A 21,601-nucleotide genomic window follows, 5' to 3' on the forward strand; every position below is an offset into this window, starting at 1 on the left:
ACTGCTTCTCTCTAGACCAGGGATAGAGAAATACTGTAAGCTACGTCTGCTACGCTCAGATTACAGGTTTCCTTCATATTGTGAATGCATTCTCCCAGGCTACAGAAGTCTGTAAACGGCTTCTCTCTACACCCAAGCTACAGAACTCTTGTCAACTGCATTTGCCTTCATGCATTTTACAGAATGCCCATTAGCTGCGTCTCCCACACTCAGGTTATAGATAACCCGCATATTGCGTATTGCTACTCCCACGCTACAGAACACTGCTGCATTTGCTACACTCAGACTGCAGATATCCTGCATATTGTGAATGCCTACAGAACTCTTGTGAACTGTGTCTGTCCACACTTACATTACAGAAATCTGTTAAAATGTGTCCTCTACACTCAGGCTACAGCAATCACATATATTACATATGCTTATGCTCAGGATACAGACCTCTTGAAAACTGCTTCCCCCTACTCCCAGGATGCAGAACTCCGCTAAACTGCATCTCTATACCCCCACGTTACAAAAGTCACGTAAGCTGCATCTCCCGCACTCAGGCTACAGAAATCCTGCATATTGCAAATGTCCACTCCCAGGCTAAAGAACTCGTGTAAACTGCTTCTCTGTACACACAAGATACACAGTTCGTCGAAACTGCATTTCCCTTGACCGAGATTACAGAGCATCTGTAAGCTGCATCTTCCACACTAAGGGTTCCAGAAACCAGGTGTATTGCCACTCCCACAGTAAAGAACTCTGTAAACTGCATGCCTCTACTCTCAGGCTACAGAACTGCTGTAAATTGCATTTCCCTTCACCCAGCTTACAGAATGCCAAAAAGCTGCGTCTCCCACACTCAGGTTATAAAAAAACCCGCATATTGCGTATTGCTACTCCCACACTACAGAACTCTGTAAACTGCTTCATTCTACACCCAGGCTACAGAACTCTTGTAAATTGCTTCTCTCTGCACACGGGATACACAGCTCCCGGAAACTGCATTTCTCCACACCCGGCTTACAGAACTCCCGAAAGCTGCGTGTCCTACAGTGAAGATGCAGACAACCCCCAATTACGCATTTCTACTCCCAAGTTGCAGAACTCTGTAAATTGCTTCTCTCGACACCCAGGATACAGACACTCTGTGAAGTGCTTCCCTCTACAACCTAGTTACTGAAGTCCTGTATAATGTGAATGCCTACTCCCAGGCTACAGAACTCTTGTAAACTGCTTCTCTCTGCACACTGGATACACAGTTCCCGGAAACTGCATTTCACCACACCCAGCTTACAGAACTCCCGAAGCTGCGTGTCCTACAGTGAAGATACAGACAACCCATAATTGTGCATTTCAACTTCCATGCTACAGAATTCTGTAACCTGCTTCATTCTACACCCAGGCTACAGAACTCTTGTAAACTGCTTCTCTCTGCACACGGGATACACAGCTCCCGGAAACTGCATTTCTCCACACCCGGCTTACAGAACTCCCGAAAGCTGCGTGTCCTACAGTGAAGATACAGACAACCGCAATGGCGCATTTCTACTCCCAAGTTGCAGAACTCTGTAAATTGCTTCTCTTGACACCCAGGATACAGACACTCTGAAGTGCTTCCCTCTACAACCTGGTGACTGAAATCCTGTATATTGTGAATGCCTACTCCCAGGCTACAGAACTCTTATAAACTGCTTCTCTCTACACACAAGTTACACAACTCCCGGGAAATGCATTTCCCTTCACCCATGCAACAGATCGCTCATAAGCTGCGACTCCCACACTCGGGTTCTGGATATCCCTCGTGTTGCATATTGCTACTGCCATGCTACAGAACTCTGTATACTGCTTAGTTCTACACTCAGGCTACAGAACTCTTGTAAACTGCTTCTCTCTGCACACGGGATACACAGCTCCCGGAAACTGCATTTCTCCACACCCAACTTACAGAACTCCCGAAAGCTGCGTGTCCTACAGTGAAGATGCAGACAACCCGCAATTACGCATTTCTACTGCCATGCTGCAGAACTCTGTAAATTGCTTCTCTCGACACCGAGGATACAGATACTCTGTGAAGTGCTTCCCTTTACAACCTGGTGACTGAAATCCTGTATAATGTGAATGCCTACTCCCAGGCTACAGAACTCTTGTAAACTGCTTCTCTCTGCACACGGGATACACAGCTCCCGGAAACTGCATTTCTCCACACCCAGCTTACAGAACTCCCGAAAGCTGCGTGTCCTACAGTGAAGATACAGACAACCGCAATGGCGCATTTCTACTCCCAAGTTGCAGAACTCTGTAAATTGCTTCTCTCGACACCCAGGATACAGACACTCTGTGAAGTGCTTCCCTCTACAACCTGGTGACTGAAATCCTGTATATTGTGAATGCCTACTCCCAGGCTACAGAACTCTTGTAAACTGCTTCTCTCTACACACAAGTTACACAACTCCCGGGAAATGCATTTCCCTTCACCCATGCAACAGATCGCCCGTAAGCTGCGACTCCCACACTCGGGTTCTGGATATCCCTCGTGTTGCATATTGCTACTGCCATGCTACAGAACTGCTTCCCTCTAGACCAAGGATAGAGAAATCCTGTAGGCTGCGTCTGCTACACTCAGGCTACAGATATCCCAAATATTGCGATTATCTACTCCCAGGCTACACAACTCTTGTAAAGTGCTTCTCTCCGCACACAGAACATAGAACTTCCCTAAACTGCATTTGCCTTCATCCAGCTTACAGAACGCCCCTTAGCTGCTTCTCCCAAACTCAGGTTTTAGAAAACACGCATATTGTGTGTTGTTACTCCCACTCTACAGAAATCTCTAAAGTGCTTCGCTCTACACCCAGCCTACAGAACTCTTGTAAACTGCTTCTCTCTAGACCAGGGATAGAGAAATACTGTAAGCTACGTCTGCTACGCTCAGATTACAGGTTTCCTTCATATTGTGAATGCATTCTCCCAGGCTACAGAAGTCTGTAAACGGCTTCTCTCTACACCCAAGCTACAGAACTCTTGTCAACTGCATTTGCCTTCATGCATTTTACAGAATGCCCATTAGCTGCGTCTCCCACACTCAGGTTATAGATAACCCGCATATTGCGTATTGCTACTCCCACGCTACAGAACACTGCTGCATTTGCTACACTCAGACTGCAGATATCCTGCATATTGTGAATGCCTACAGAACTCTTGTGAACTGTGTCTGTCCACACTTACATTACAGAAATCTGTTAAAATGTGTCCTCTACACTCAGGCTACAGCAATCACATATATTACATATGCTTATGCTCAGGATACAGACCTCTTGAAAACTGCTTCCCCCTACTCCCAGGATGCAGAACTCCGCTAAACTGCATCTCTATACCCCCACGTTACAAAAGTCACGTAAGCTGCATCTCCCGCACTCAGGCTACAGAAATCCTGCATATTGCAAATGTCCACTCCCAGGCTAAAGAACTCGTGTAAACTGCTTCTCTGTACACACAAGATACACAGTTCGTCGAAACTGCATTTCCCTTGACCGAGATTACAGAGCATCTGTAAGCTGCATCTTCCACACTAAGGGTTCCAGAAACCAGGTGTATTGCCACTCCCACAGTAAAGAACTCTGTAAACTGCATGCCTCTACTCTCAGGCTACAGAACTGCTGTAAATTGCATTTCCCTTCACCCAGCTTACAGAATGCCAAAAAGCTGCGTCTCCCACACTCAGGTTATAAAAAAACCCGCATATTGCGTATTGCTACTCCCACACTACAGAACTCTGTAAACTGCTTCATTCTACACCCAGGCTACAGAACTCTTGTAAATTGCTTCTCTCTGCACACGGGATACACAGCTCCCGGAAACTGCATTTCTCCACACCCGGCTTACAGAACTCCCGAAAGCTGCGTGTCCTACAGTGAAGATGCAGACAACCCGCAAAGGCGCATTTCTACTCCCAAGTTGCAGAACTCTGTAAATTGCTTCTCTCGACACCCAGGATACAGACACTCTATGAAGTGCTTCCCTCTACAACCTAGTTACTGAAGTCCTGTATAATGTGAATGCCTACTCCCAGGCTACAGAACTCTTGTAAACTGCTTCTCTCTGCACACTGGATACACAGTTCCCGGAAACTGCATTTCACCACACCCAGCTTACAGAACTCCCGAAGCTGCGTGTCCTACAGTGAAGATACAGACAACCCATAATTGTGCATTTCAACTTCCATGCTACAGAATTCTGTAACCTGCTTCATTCTACACCCAGGCTACAGAACTCTTGTAAACTGCTTCTCTCTGCACACGGGATACACAGCTCCCGGAAACTGCATTTCTCCACACCCGGCTTACAGAACTCCCGAAAGCTGCGTGTCCTACAGTGAAGATACAGACAACCGCAATGGCGCATTTCTACTCCCAAGTTGCAGAACTCTGTAAATTGCTTCTCTTGACACCCAGGATACAGACACTCTGTGAAGTGCTTCCCTCTACAACCTGGTGACTGAAATCCTGTATATTGTGAATGCCTACTCCCAGGCTACAGAACTCTTATAAACTGCTTCTCTCTACACACAAGTTACACAACTCCCGGGAAATGCATTTCCCTTCACCCATGCAACAGATCGCTCATAAGCTGCGACTCCCACACTCGGGTTCTGGATATCCCTCGTGTTGCATATTGCTACTGCCATGCTACAGAACTCTGTATACTGCTTAGTTCTACACTCAGGCTACAGAACTCTTGTAAACTGCTTCTCTCTGCACACGGGATACACAGCTCCCGGAAACTGCATTTCTCCACACCCAACTTACAGAACTCCCGAAAGCTGCGTGTCCTACAGTGAAGATGCAGACAACCCGCAATTACGCATTTCTACTGCCATGCTGCAGAACTCTGTAAATTGCTTCTCTCGACACCGAGGATACAGATACTCTGTGAAGTGCTTCCCTTTACAACCTGGTGACTGAAATCCTGTATAATGTGAATGCCTACTCCCAGGCTACAGAACTCTTGTAAACTGCTTCTCTCTGCACACGGGATACACAGCTCCCGGAAACTGCATTTCTCCACACCCAGCTTACAGAACTCCCGAAAGCTGCGTGTCCTACAGTGAAGATACAGACAACCGCAATGGCGCATTTCTACTCCCAAGTTGCAGAACTCTGTAAATTGCTTCTCTCGACACCCAGGATACAGACACTCTGTGAAGTGCTTCCCTCTACAACCTGGTGACTGAAATCCTGTATATTGTGAATGCCTACTCCCAGGCTACAGAACTCTTGTAAACTGCTTCTCTCTACACACAAGTTACACAACTCCCGGGAAATGCATTTCCCTTCACCCATGCAACAGATCGCCCGTAAGCTGCGACTCCCACACTCGGGTTCTGGATATCCCTCGTGTTGCATATTGCTACTGCCATGCTACAGAACTGCTTCCCTCTAGACCAAGGATAGAGAAATCCTGTAGGCTGCGTCTGCTACACTCAGGCTACAGATATCCCAAATATTGCGATTATCTACTCCCAGGCTACACAACTCTTGTAAAGTGCTTCTCTCCGCACACAGAACATAGAACTTCCCTAAACTGCATTTGCCTTCATCCAGCTTACAGAACGCCCCTTAGCTGCTTCTCCCAAACTCAGGTTTTAGAAAACACGCATATTGTGTGTTGTTACTCCCACTCTACAGAAATCTCTAAAGTGCTTCGCTCTACACCCAGCCTACAGAACTCTTGTAAACTGCTTCTCTCTAGACCAGGGATAGAGAAATACTGTAAGCTACGTCTGCTACGCTCAGATTACAGGTTTCCTTCATATTGTGAATGCATTCTCCCAGGCTACAGAAGTCTGTAAACGGCTTCTCTCTACACCCAAGCTACAGAACTCTTGTCAACTGCATTTGCCTTCATGCATTTTACAGAATGCCCATTAGCTGCGTCTCCCACACTCAGGTTATAGATAACCCGCATATTGCGTATTGCTACTCCCACGCTACAGAACACTGCTGCATTTGCTACACTCAGACTGCAGATATCCTGCATATTGTGAATGCCTACAGAACTCTTGTGAACTGTGTCTGTCCACACTTACATTACAGAAATCTGTTAAAATGTGTCCTCTACACTCAGGCTACAGCAATCACATATATTACATATGCTTATGCTCAGGATACAGACCTCTTGAAAACTGCTTCCCCCTACTCCCAGGATGCAGAACTCCGCTAAACTGCATCTCTATACCCCCACGTTACAAAAGTCACGTAAGCTGCATCTCCCGCACTCAGGCTACAGAAATCCTGCATATTGCAAATGTCCACTCCCAGGCTAAAGAACTCGTGTAAACTGCTTCTCTGTACACACAAGATACACAGTTCGTCGAAACTGCATTTCCCTTGACCGAGATTACAGAGCATCTGTAAGCTGCATCTTCCACACTAAGGGTTCCAGAAACCAGGTGTATTGCCACTCCCACAGTAAAGAACTCTGTAAACTGCATGCCTCTACTCTCAGGCTACAGAACTGCTGTAAATTGCATTTCCCTTCACCCAGCTTACAGAATGCCAAAAAGCTGCGTCTCCCACACTCAGGTTATAAAAAAACCCGCATATTGCGTATTGCTACTCCCACACTACAGAACTCTGTAAACTGCTTCATTCTACACCCAGGCTACAGAACTCTTGTAAATTGCTTCTCTCTGCACACGGGATACACAGCTCCCGGAAACTGCATTTCTCCACACCCGGCTTACAGAACTCCCGAAAGCTGCGTGTCCTACAGTGAAGATGCAGACAACCCGCAAAGGCGCATTTCTACTCCCAAGTTGCAGAACTCTGTAAATTGCTTCTCTCGACACCCAGGATACAGACACTCTATGAAGTGCTTCCCTCTACAACCTAGTTACTGAAGTCCTGTATAATGTGAATGCCTACTCCCAGGCTACAGAACTCTTGTAAACTGCTTCTCTCTGCACACTGGATACACAGTTCCCGGAAACTGCATTTCACCACACCCAGCTTACAGAACTCCCGAAGCTGCGTGTCCTACAGTGAAGATACAGACAACCCATAATTGTGCATTTCAACTTCCATGCTACAGAATTCTGTAACCTGCTTCATTCTACACCCAGGCTACAGAACTCTTGTAAACTGCTTCTCTCTGCACACGGGATACACAGCTCCCGGAAACTGCATTTCTCCACACCCGGCTTACAGAACTCCCGAAAGCTGCGTGTCCTACAGTGAAGATACAGACAACCGCAATGGCGCATTTCTACTCCCAAGTTGCAGAACTCTGTAAATTGCTTCTCTTGACACCCAGGATACAGACACTCTGAAGTGCTTCCCTCTACAACCTGGTGACTGAAATCCTGTATATTGTGAATGCCTACTCCCAGGCTACAGAACTCTTATAAACTGCTTCTCTCTACACACAAGTTACACAACTCCCGGGAAATGCATTTCCCTTCACCCATGCAACAGATCGCCCGTAAGCTGCGACTCCCACACTCGGGTTCTGGATATCCCTCGTGTTGCATATTGCTACTGCCATGCTACAGAACTCTGTATACTGCTTAGTTCTACACTCAGGCTACAGAACTCTTGTAAACTGCTTCTCTCTGCACACGGGATACACAGCTCCCGGAAACTGCATTTCTCCACACCCAACTTACAGAACTCCCGAAAGCTGCGTGTCCTACAGTGAAGATGCAGACAACCCGCAATTACGCATTTCTACTGCCATGCTGCAGAACTCTGTAAATTGCTTCTCTCGACACCGAGGATACAGATACTCTGTGAAGTGCTTCCCTTTACAACCTGGTGACTGAAATCCTGTATAATGTGAATGCCTACTCCCAGGCTACAGAACTCTTGTAAACTGCTTCTCTCTGCACACGGGATACACAGCTCCCGGAAACTGCATTTCTCCACACCCAGCTTACAGAACTCCCGAAAGCTGCGTGTCCTACAGTGAAGATACAGACAACCGCAATGGCGCATTTCTACTCCCAAGTTGCAGAACTCTGTAAATTGCTTCTCTCGACACCCAGGATACAGACACTCTGTGAAGTGCTTCCCTCTACAACCTGGTGACTGAAATCCTGTATATTGTGAATGCCTACTCCCAGGCTACAGAACTCTTGTAAACTGCTTCTCTCTACACACAAGTTACACAACTCCCGGGAAATGCATTTCCCTTCACCCATGCAACAGATCGCCCGTAAGCTGCGACTCCCACACTCGGGTTCTGGATATCCCTCGTGTTGCATATTGCTACTGCCATGCTACAGAACTGCTTCCCTCTAGACCAAGGATAGAGAAATCCTGTAGGCTGCGTCTGCTACACTCAGGCTACAGATATCCCAAATATTGCGATTATCTACTCCCAGGCTACACAACTCTTGTAAAGTGCTTCTCTCCGCACACAGAACATAGAACTTCCCTAAACTGCATTTGCCTTCATCCAGCTTACAGAACGCCCCTTAGCTGCTTCTCCCAAACTCAGGTTTTAGAAAACACGCATATTGTGTGTTGTTACTCCCACTGTACAGAAATCTCTAAAGTGCTTCGCTCTACACCCAGCCTACAGAACTCTTGTAAACTGCTTCTCTCTAGACCAGGGATAGAGAAATACTGTAAGCTACGTCTGCTACGCTCAGATTACAGGTTTCCTTCATATTGTGAATGCATTCTCCCAGGCTACAGAAGTCTGTAAACGGCTTCTCTCTACACCCAAGCTACAGAACTCTTGTCAACTGCATTTGCCTTCATGCATTTTACAGAATGCCCATTAGCTGCGTCTCCCACACTCAGGTTATAGATAACCCGCATATTGCGTATTGCTACTCCCACGCTACAGAACACTGCTGCATTTGCTACACTCAGACTGCAGATATCCTGCATATTGTGAATGCCTACAGAACTCTTGTGAACTGTGTCTGTCCACACTTACATTACAGAAATCTGTTAAAATGTGTCCTCTACACTCAGGCTACAGCAATCACATATATTACATATGCTTATGCTCAGGATACAGACCTCTTGAAAACTGCATCTATTAGGCCCAGGCTACAGAAATACCATAAAATGCGTCTCTACACCCATCCTGCAGTTCTCCCATAACCTGCTTCTCTCTACACCCAGGTTACAAAACTCCTGTATACTGCGTCTTCTATTCCCAAGCTACAGAACTCTGATAATCTGCGTCTAGTACACTGAAATACAGAACTCCCATACATTGTGTCACTCTACACCTAGGCTACAGAAACGCTATATGCCTACATATACACATATGCCTACTCTCAGGCTAGGGAACTCCAGCAATCTGCATCTGTCTACATCCAAGCTATAGATCTCACGTAAACAGTTTGTCTACACCCAGGCTACAGAATGCCCGTATGCTGTGTCTCCCTACTCCCGGGCTATAGTTCTCCAGTAAACTGTGTCTCTCTACACCCAGGTTACAGAGCTCCTGTAAATTGCATCTCCCTACTCCCAGGCCACAGATCTTCCTTTTAAACTGTGTCTCTCTATACCCAGGTCACAGAACTCCTGTATACTGCGTCTCCCTACTCCCAGGCTACAGTTCTCCCATAAACTCCGTCTCTCTACACCAAGGTTGCAGAACTTCCGTACACTGCATATTATATTCCCAAGCTACAGAATTCCTGTAAACTATGTCTACTACACTCAGGTTGCAGAACTCCCATACACTGCATCTCTCTGCACAGAAATCCTGTATTCTGCGTATGCCTACTCTCAGGCTAAGGAACTGCTGTAATCTGCTTCTCTCTACAACCAGGCTATATAGATCTCACGTAAACTGTGTCTCTAACTCAGGCTACAGAACGCCCTTAAACAGTGTCCCTTAGGCCCAGGCTACAGAAATCCCATAAACTGCATCTCTCTACACTCAGTCTACAGAACCCCTGTAAACTGCAACTCTACACTCTAGGTACAGATCTCCCATATACCGGGTCTCTCTACACCCAGGTTACAGAACTCCCGTATACTGGGTCTCCCTACTCCCAGGCTACAGACCTTCCATAAACCATGTCTCCCTACACCCAGGTCACAGGACTCCCATACACTGCAGCTTCTATTCCTAAGCTACAGAACTCCTGTAAACAACGCCTTCAACACCCAGGCTACAGAACCCCCACAAGCTGCATCTCTTGGGCCTACACAACTCCCATAAAATGCATCTCTATATCCAGGTTAGAGCTCTCCCTTAAACTGCGTATCTCTGCACCCAGGTTACAAACTCCTGTATATTGTGTCTCCTATTCCCATGCTATAGAACTCCGCTAAACTGCATCTACTACACTCAGGTTTACAGAACTCCCATACACTGCGTCTCTCTACAACCAGGTTACAAAACTCCCAGAAGCTGCATCTTGAACACTCAGGGTACAGAACTCCCATAAACTGAGTCTCTACTCCCAGGCTAGAGCTCTCCCTTAAACTGCATCTCTCTACACCTAAGTTACAAATCTCCTGTATACTGTGTCTCCTAATCCCAAGCTATAGAACTCCACTAAACTGCATCTACTACACTCAAGCTACAGAACTCACAACACAGTGTCTCTCTGTACCCAGTTAAGAAAACTCCAGTAAGCTGCATCTCCAACACTCAGGGTACAAAACTCCTGTACACTGCATCTCCCTACTCCCAGGCATCTCTCTACACCCAGGTTGCAGAAATCCCGTATGCTGCATATGGCTACTCCCAGGCTAAGGAACTCCAGTAAACTGCTTCTCTCTAAACCCAGGGTACAAATCTCAGGTAAACTATAGCTCTAACCCAGCCTACAGATCTCCCGTAAACTGCGTCTCTCTACACCCAGGTTGCAGAACTCCCATATACTGTGTCTTATATTCCCAAGCTACAGAACTCCACTAAACTGCATCTACTACACTCAGGCTACAGAACTACTGTAAACAGAGTCTCTCTACACCCAGGATACAAAACTCCTGTATACCACGTCCCCTACTTCCAGGCTACAGATGTTCTGTAAATTGCGTCTCTCTACACCCAGGTCACAGAACTCCCGTAAGCTGCATCTCCAACACTCAGGGTACAGAACTCCTATAAACTGGGTCATTCTACAACCAGGATATAGAAATCCCGTATGCTGTGTATGCCTACTCCCAGGCTAAGGAACTCCTGTATACTGCTTCTCTCTATGCCCAGGCTACAGATCTCAGGTAAACTGTGTCTCTACACTGAGCCTTCAGATCTCTTGTACACTATGTCTTTCCACATGCAGATTGCATAACTACTGTATACTGTGTCTCCCTACCCCCAGGTTAAAGAACTCCCATATACAACATCTCCCTACTCCCAGGCTACAGATCTCCCGTAAATTGCGTCTCTCTACACCCAGGTCGCAGAACTCCCGTAAGCTGCATCTCCAACACTCAGGGTACAGAACTCCTGTAAACTGGGTCTCTCTACACCCAGACTACAGAAATCCCCTATGCTGTGTATGCCTACTCCACGGCTAAGGAACTCTAGTAAACTGCTTCTCTCTACACATTGGCTATGGATCTCAGGCGTCTATTAGGCCTGTGCTGCAGAACTCCCATAAAATGGGTCTCTACACCCAGGCTACAGCTCTCCCATAAATTGCATCTCTCTACACCCAGGTTACAAAACTCCTGTATACGGTGTATCCTATTCCGAAGCTACAGAAATCCGCTAAACTGCACCCACTACACTCAGGCTACAGAACTCTCCTGCACTGCGTCTGTCTGCACCCAGTTTACAAAACTCGCCTAAGCTGCATCTCCAACACTCAGGGTACAGAACTCTCATACACTGTGTCTCTCTACACCCAGGCTACAGAAATCCCATATGTTGCGTATGTCTACTCTCAGGCTAAGGAACACCGGTAATCTGCTTCTCTCTACAATCAGGCTATAGATCTCATGTAAACAGTGTCTCTACACCCAGGCTACAGAACTCCATACACTGTGTCTCTTTGCACCCTGGTAACAAAACTCCCATAAGCTGCATCTCAAACACTCAGGGTACAGAACTCCTGTAAACTGGGTCTCTCTAAACCCAGGCTACAGAAATCTGGTGAGCTGCATGTGTCTATTCTAATGCTAAGGAACTCCATTAAACTGCCTCTCTCTGCACCTTGGTTACAGATATCAGGTAAACTGTGTCTCCACATCCAGCCCACAAAACCCCCGTAAGCTGCGTCTCCTATGCCCAGGCTACAGAACTCCCATAAACTGCGTAAATCTACTGCTAGGCTACAGAAATTCCATACAGTGCATCTCTCTAAACCCAGGCTACAGAAATCCTATATGCTGCATATGCCTTCTCCCAGGGTAAGGAACTCAGTAAACTGCTTCTCTCTACAACCAGGCTACAGATCTCAGGTAAACTGTCTCTACACCCAGGCTACAGAACCCCCATAAACTGCATCTCCTATGCCCAGGCTACAGAACTCCCATAAAATGTGTCTCTACTCCAAGGCTTGAGATCTCCCTTAAATTGCCAATCTCTGCACCCAGGTTGCAAAACACCTGTATCCTGTGTCTGCTATTCCCAAGCTACAGAAATCCGCTAAACTGCATGTACTACACTCTGGCTACAGAACTCCCATACACTGCATCTCTCTGAACCCAGTTTATAAAATTGCCATTAAAAAAAGCTGCATTTCCAACACTCAGGGTACAGAACTTCCAACACTGTGTCTCTCTACACCAAGGCTCCAGAAATCCTGTATGCTGTGTATGACCTCACCTAGGCAAAATAACTTCAGTAAATTGCTTCTCTCTACATCCAGGCTACAGAACTCAGGTAAACTGTCTCTACACCCAGGCTAAGAACCCCGTAAACTGCATCTATTAGGCCCAGGCTACAGAAATACCATAAAATGCGTCTCTACACCCATCCTGCAGTTCTCCCATAACCTGCTTCTCTCTACACCCAGGTTACAAAACTCCTGTATACTGCGTCTTCTATTCCCAAGCTACAGAACTCTGATAATCTGCGTCTAGTACACTGAAATACAGAACTCCCATACATTGTGTCACTCTACACCTAGGCTACAGAAACGCTATATGCCTACATATACACATATGCCTACTCTCAGGCTAGGGAACTCCAGCAATCTGCATCTGTCTACATCCAAGCTATAGATCTCACGTAAACAGTTTGTCTACACCCAGGCTACAGAATGCCCGTATGCTGTGTCTCCCTACTCCCGGGCTATAGTTCTCCAGTAAACTGTGTCTCTCTACACCCAGGTTACAGAGCTCCTGTAAATTGCATCTCCCTACTCCCAGGCCACAGATCTTCCTTTTAAACTGTGTCTCTCTATACCCAGGTCACAGAACTCCTGTATACTGCGTCTCCCTACTCCCAGGCTACAGTTCTCCCATAAACTCCGTCTCTCTACACCAAGGTTGCAGAACTTCCGTACACTGCATATTATATTCCCAAGCTACAGAATTCCTGTAAACTATGTCTACTACACTCAGGTTGCAGAACTCCCATACACTGCATCTCTCTGCACAGAAATCCTGTATTCTGCGTATGCCTACTCTCAGGCTAAGGAACTGCTGTAATCTGCTTCTCTCTACAACCAGGCTATATAGATCTCACGTAAACTGTGTCTCTAACTCAGGCTACAGAACGCCCTTAAACAGTGTCCCTTAGGCCCAGGCTACAGAAATCCCATAAACTGCATCTCTCTACACTCAGTCTACAGAACCCCTGTAAACTGCAACTCTACACTCTAGGTACAGATCTCCCATATACCGGGTCTCTCTACACCCAGGTTACAGAACTCCCGTATACTGGGTCTCCCTACTCCCAGGCTACAGACCTTCCATAAACCATGTCTCCCTACACCCAGGTCACAGGACTCCCATACACTGCAGCTTCTATTCCTAAGCTACAGAACTCCTGTAAACAACGCCTTCAACACCCAGGCTACAGAACCCCCACAAGCTGCATCTCTTGGGCCTACACAACTCCCATAAAATGCATCTCTATATCCAGGTTAGAGCTCTCCCTTAAACTGCGTATCTCTGCACCCAGGTTACAAACTCCTGTATATTGTGTCTCCTATTCCCATGCTATAGAACTCCGCTAAACTGCATCTACTACACTCAGGTTTACAGAACTCCCATACACTGCGTCTCTCTACAACCAGGTTACAAAACTCCCAGAAGCTGCATCTTGAACACTCAGGGTACAGAACTCCCATAAACTGAGTCTCTACTCCCAGGCTAGAGCTCTCCCTTAAACTGCATCTCTCTACACCTAAGTTACAAATCTCCTGTATACTGTGTCTCCTAATCCCAAGCTATAGAACTCCACTAAACTGCATCTACTACACTCAAGCTACAGAACTCACAACACAGTGTCTCTCTGTACCCAGTTAAGAAAACTCCAGTAAGCTGCATCTCCAACACTCAGGGTACAAAACTCCTGTACACTGCATCTCCCTACTCCCAGGCATCTCTCTACACCCAGGTTGCAGAAATCCCGTATGCTGCATATGGCTACTCCCAGGCTAAGGAACTCCAGTAAACTGCTTCTCTCTAAACCCAGGGTACAAATCTCAGGTAAACTATAGCTCTAACCCAGCCTACAGATCTCCCGTAAACTGCGTCTCTCTACACCCAGGTTGCAGAACTCCCATATACTGTGTCTTATATTCCCAAGCTACAGAACTCCACTAAACTGCATCTACTACACTCAGGCTACAGAACTACTGTAAACAGAGTCTCTCTACACCCAGGATACAAAACTCCTGTATACCACGTCCCCTACTTCCAGGCTACAGATGTTCTGTAAATTGCGTCTCTCTACACCCAGGTCACAGAACTCCCGTAAGCTGCATCTCCAACACTCAGGGTACAGAACTCCTATAAACTGGGTCATTCTACAACCAGGATATAGAAATCCCGTATGCTGTGTATGCCTACTCCCAGGCTAAGGAACTCCTGTATACTGCTTCTCTCTATGCCCAGGCTACAGATCTCAGGTAAACTGTGTCTCTACACTGAGCCTTCAGATCTCTTGTACACTATGTCTTTCCACATGCAGATTGCATAACTACTGTATACTGTGTCTCCCTACCCCCAGGTTAAAGAACTCCCATATACAACATCTCCCTACTCCCAGGCTACAGATCTCCCGTAAATTGCGTCTCTCTACACCCAGGTCGCAGAACTCCCGTAAGCTGCATCTCCAACACTCAGGGTACAGAACTCCTGTAAACTGGGTCTCTCTACACCCAGACTACAGAAATCCCCTATGCTGTGTATGCCTACTCCACGGCTAAGGAACTCTAGTAAACTGCTTCTCTCTACACATTGGCTATGGATCTCAGGCGTCTATTAGGCCTGTGCTGCAGAACTCCCATAAAATGGGTCTCTACACCCAGGCTACAGCTCTCCCATAAATTGCATCTCTCTACACCCAGGTTACAAAACTCCTGTATACGGTGTATCCTATTCCGAAGCTACAGAAATCCGCTAAACTGCACCCACTACACTCAGGCTACAGAACTCTCCTGCACTGCGTCTGTCTGCACCCAGTTTACAAAACTCGCCTAAGCTGCATCTCCAACACTCAGGGTACAGAACTCTCATACACTGTGTCTCTCTACACCCAGGCTACAGAAATCCCATATGTTGCGTATGTCTACTCTCAGGCTAAGGAACACCGGTAATCTGCTTCTCTCTACAATCAGGCTATAGATCTCATGTAAACAGTGTCTCTACACCCAGGCTACAGAACTCCATACACTGTGTCTCTTTGCACCCTGGTAACAAAACTCCCATAAGCTGCATCTCAAACACTCAGGGTACAGAACTCCTGTAAACTGGGTCTCTCTAAACCCAGGCTACAGAAATCTGGTGAGCTGCATGTGTCTATTCTAATGCTAAGGAACTCCATTAAACTGCCTCTCTCTGCACCTTGGTTACAGATATCAGGTAAACTGTGTCTCCACATCCAGCCCACAAAACCCCCGTAAGCTGCGTCTCCTATGCCCAGGCTACAGAACTCCCATAAACTGCGTAAATCTACTGCTAGGCTACAGAAATTCCATACAGTGCATCTCTCTAAACCCAGGCTACAGAAATCCTATATGCTGCATATGCCTTCTCCCAGGGTAAGGAACTCAGTAAACTGCTTCTCTCTACAACCAGGCTACAGATCTCAGGTAAACTGTCTCTACACCCAGGCTACAGAACCCCCATAAACTGCATCTCCTATGCCCAGGCTACAGAACTCCCATAAAATGTGTCTCTACTCCAAGGCTTGAGATCTCCCTTAAATTGCCAATCTCTGCACCCAGGTTGCAAAACACCTGTATCCTGTGTCTGCTATTCCCAAGCTACAGAAATCCGCTAAACTGCATGTACTACACTCTGGCTACAGAACTCCCATACACTGCATCTCTCTGAACCCAGTTTATAAAATTGCCATTAAAAAAAGCTGCATTTCCAACACTCAGGGTACAGAACTTCCAACACTGTGTCTCTCTACACCAAGGCTCCAGAAATCCTGTATGCTGTGTATGACCTCACCTAGGCAAAATAACTTCAGTAAATTGCTTCTCTCTACATCCAGGCTACAGAACTCAGGTAAACTGTCTCTACACCCAGGCTAAGAACCCCGTAAACTGCATCTATTAGGCCCAGGCTACAGAAATACCATAAAATGCGTCTCTACACCCATCCTGCAGTTCTCCCATAACCTGCTTCTCTCTACACCCAGGTTACAAAACTCCTGTATACTGCGTCTTCTATTCCCAAGCTACAGAACTCTGATAATCTGCGTCTAGTACACTGAAATACAGAACTCCCATACATTGTGTCACTCTACACCTAGGCTACAGAAACGCTATATGCCTACATATACACATATGCCTACTCTCAGGCTAGGGAACTCCAGCAATCTGCATCTGTCTACATCCAAGCTATAGATCTCACGTAAACAGTTTGTCTACACCCAGGCTACAGAATGCCCGTATGCTGTGTCTCCCTACTCCCGGGCTATAGTTCTCCAGTAAACTGTGTCTCTCTACACCCAGGTTACAGAGCTCCTGTAAATTGCATCTCCCTACTCCCAGGCCACAGATCTTCCTTTTAAACTGTGTCTCTCTATACCCAGGTCACAGAACTCCTGTATACTGCGTCTCCCTACTCCCAGGCTACAGTTCTCCCATAAACTCCGTCTCTCTACACCAAGGTTGCAGAACTTCCGTACACTGCATATTATATTCCCAAGCTACAGAATTCCTGTAAACTATGTCTACTACACTCAGGTTGCAGAACTCCCATACACTGCATCTCTCTGCACAGAAATCCTGTATTCTGCGTATGCCTACTCTCAGGCTAAGGAACTGCTGTAATCTGCTTCTCTCTACAACCAGGCTATATAGATCTCACGTAAACTGTGTCTCTAACTCAGGCTACAGAACGCCCTTAAACAGTGTCCCTTAGGCCCAGGCTACAGAAATCCCATAAACTGCATCTCTCTACACTCAGTCTACAGAACCCCTGTAAACTGCAACTCTACACTCTAGGTACAGATCTCCCATATACCGGGTCTCTCTACACCCAGGTTACAGAACTCCCGTATACTGGGTCTCCCTACTCCCAGGCTACAGACCTTCCATAAACCATGTCTCCCTACACCCAGGTCACAGGACTCCCATACACTGCAGCTTCTATTCCTAAGCTACAGAACTCCTGTAAACAACGCCTTCAACACCCAGGCTACAGAACCCCCACAAGCTGCATCTCTTGGGCCTACACAACTCCCATAAAATGCATCTCTATATCCAGGTTAGAGCTCTCCCTTAAACTGCGTATCTCTGCACCCAGGTTACAAACTCCTGTATATTGTGTCTCCTATTCCCATGCTATAGAACTCCGCTAAACTGCATCTACTACACTCAGGTTTACAGAACTCCCATACACTGCGTCTCTCTACAACCAGGTTACAAAACTCCCAGAAGCTGCATCTTGAACACTCAGGGTACAGAACTCCCATAAACTGAGTCTCTACTCCCAGGCTAGAGCTCTCCCTTAAACTGCATCTCTCTACACCTAAGTTACAAATCTCCTGTATACTGTGTCTCCTAATCCCAAGCTATAGAACTCCACTAAACTGCATCTACTACACTCAAGCTACAGAACTCACAACACAGTGTCTCTCTGTACCCAGTTAAGAAAACTCCAGTAAGCTGCATCTCCAACACTCAGGGTACAAAACTCCTGTACACTGCATCTCCCTACTCCCAGGCATCTCTCTACACCCAGGTTGCAGAAATCCCGTATGCTGCATATGGCTACTCCCAGGCTAAGGAACTCCAGTAAACTGCTTCTCTCTAAACCCAGGGTACAAATCTCAGGTAAACTATAGCTCTAACCCAGCCTACAGATCTCCCGTAAACTGCGTCTCTCTACACCCAGGTTGCAGAACTCCCATATACTGTGTCTTATATTCCCAAGCTACAGAACTCCACTAAACTGCATCTACTACACTCAGGCTACAGAACTACTGTAAACAGAGTCTCTCTACACCCAGGATACAAAACTCCTGTATACCACGTCCCCTACTTCCAGGCTACAGATGTTCTGTAAATTGCGTCTCTCTACACCCAGGTCACAGAACTCCCGTAAGCTGCATCTCCAACACTCAGGGTACAGAACTCCTATAAACTGGGTCGTTCTACAACCAGGATATAGAAATCCCGTATGCTGTGTATGCCTACTCCCAGGCTAAGGAACTCCTGTATACTGCTTCTCTCTATGCCCAGGCTACAGATCTCAGGTAAACTGTGTCTCTACACTGAGCCTTCAGATCTCTTGTACACTATGTCTTTCCACATGCAGATTGCATAACTACTGTATACTGTGTCTCCCTACCCCCAGGTTAAAGAACTCCCATATACAACATCTCCCTACTCCCAGGCTACAGATCTCCCGTAAATTGCGTCTCTCTACACCCAGGTCGCAGAACTCCCGTAAGCTGCATCTCCAACACTCAGGGTACAGAACTCCTGTAAACTGGGTCTCTCTACACCCAGACTACAGAAATCCCCTATGCTGTGTATGCCTACTCCACGGCTAAGGAACTCTAGTAAACTGCTTCTCTCTACACATTGGCTATGGATCTCAGGCGTCTATTAGGCCTGTGCTGCAGAACTCCCATAAAATGGGTCTCTACACCCAGGCTACAGCTCTCCCATAAATTGCATCTCTCTACACCCAGGTTACAAAACTCCTGTATACGGTGTATCCTATTCCGAAGCTACAGAAATCCGCTAAACTGCACCCACTACACTCAGGCTACAGAACTCTCCTGCACTGCGTCTGTCTGCACCCAGTTTACAAAACTCGCCTAAGCTGCATCTCCAACACTCAGGGTACAGAACTCTCATACACTGTGTCTCTCTACACCCAGGCTACAGAAATCCCATATGTTGCGTATGTCTACTCTCAGGCTAAGGAACACCGGTAATCTGCTTCTCTCTACAATCAGGCTATAGATCTCATGTAAACAGTGTCTCTACACCCAGGCTACAGAACTCCATACACTGTGTCTCTTTGCACCCTGGTAACAAAACTCCCATAAGCTGCATCTCAAACACTCAGGGTACAGAACTCCTGTAAACTGGGTCTCTCTAAACCCAGGCTACAGAAATCTGGTGAGCTGCATGTGTCTATTCTAATGCTAAGGAACTCCATTAAACTGCCTCTCTCTGCACCTTGGTTACAGATATCAGGTAAACTGTGTCTCCACATCCAGCCCACAAAACCCCCGTAAGCTGCGTCTCCTATGCCCAGGCTACAGAACTCCCATAAACTGCGTAAATCTACTGCTAGGCTACAGAAATTCCATACAGTGCATCTCTCTAAACCCAGGCTACAGAAATCCTATATGCTGCATATGCCTTCTCCCAGGGTAAGGAACTCAGTAAACTGCTTCTCTCTACAACCAGGCTACAGATCTCAGGTAAACTGTCTCTACACCCAGGCTACAGAACCCCCATAAACTGCATCTCCTATGCCCAGGCTACAGAACTCCCATAAAATGTGTCTCTACTCCAAGGCTTGAGATCTCCCTTAAATTGCCAATCTCTGCACCCAGGTTGCAAAACACCTGTATCCTGTGTCTGCTATTCCCAAGCTACAGAAATCCGCTAAACTGCATGTACTACACTCTGGCTACAGAACTCCCATACACTGCATCTCTCTGAACCCAGTTTATAAAATTGCCATTAAAAAAAGCTGCATTTCCAACACTCAGGGTACAGAACTTCCAACACTGTGTCTCTCTACACCAAGGCTCCAGAAATCCTGTATGCTGTGTATGACCTCACCTAGGCAAAATAACTTCAGTAAATTGCTTCTCTCTACATCCAGGCTACAGAACTCAGGTAAACTGTCTCTACACCCAGGCTAAGAACCCCGTAAACTGCATCTATTAGGCCCAGGCTACAGAAATACCATAAAATGCGTCTCTACACCCATCCTGCAGTTCTCCCATAACCTGCTTCTCTCTACACCCAGGTTACAAAACTCCTGTATACTGCGTCTTCTATTCCCAAGCTACAGAACTCTGATAATCTGCGTCTAGTACACTGAAATACAGAACTCCCATACATTGTGTCACTCTACACCTAGGCTACAGAAACGCTATATGCCTACATATACACATATGCCTACTCTCAGGCTAGGGAACTCCAGCAATCTGCATCTGTCTACATCCAAGCTATAGATCTCACGTAAACAGTTTGTCTACACCCAGGCTACAGAATGCCCGTATGCTGTGTCTCCCTACTCCCGGGCTATAGTTCTCCAGTAAACTGTGTCTCTCTACACCCAGGTTACAGAGCTCCTGTAAATTGCATCTCCCTACTCCCAGGCCACAGATCTTCCTTTTAAACTGTGTCTCTCTATACCCAGGTCACAGAACTCCTGTATACTGCGTCTCCCTACTCCCAGGCTACAGTTCTCCCATAAACTCCGTCTCTCTACACCAAGGTTGCAGAACTTCCGTACACTGCATATTATATTCCCAAGCTACAGAATTCCTGTAAACTATGTCTACTACACTCAGGTTGCAGAACTCCCATACACTGCATCTCTCTGCACAGAAATCCTGTATTCTGCGTATGCCTACTCTCAGGCTAAGGAACTGCTGTAATCTGCTTCTCTCTACAACCAGGCTATATAGATCTCACGTAAACTGTGTCTCTAACTCAGGCTACAGAACGCCCTTAAACAGTGTCCCTTAGGCCCAGGCTACAGAAATCCCATAAACTGCATCTCTCTACACTCAGTCTACAGAACCCCTGTAAACTGCAACTCTACACTCTAGGTACAGATCTCCCATATACCGGGTCTCTCTACACCCAGGTTACAGAACTCCCGTATACTGGGTCTCCCTACTCCCAGGCTACAGACCTTCCATAAACCATGTCTCCCTACACCCAGGTCACAGGACTCCCATACACTGCAGCTTCTATTCCTAAGCTACAGAACTCCTGTAAACAACGCCTTCAACACCCAGGCTACAGAACCCCCACAAGCTGCATCTCTTGGGCCTACACAACTCCCATAAAATGCATCTC

Source organism: Oryctolagus cuniculus, chromosome 4, assembly GCF_051225735.1.
Source record: "Oryctolagus cuniculus isolate XC-2025 breed Fujian yellow rabbit chromosome 4, ASM5122573v1, whole genome shotgun sequence".
Lineage (NCBI taxonomy): Eukaryota > Metazoa > Chordata > Mammalia > Lagomorpha > Leporidae > Oryctolagus > Oryctolagus cuniculus.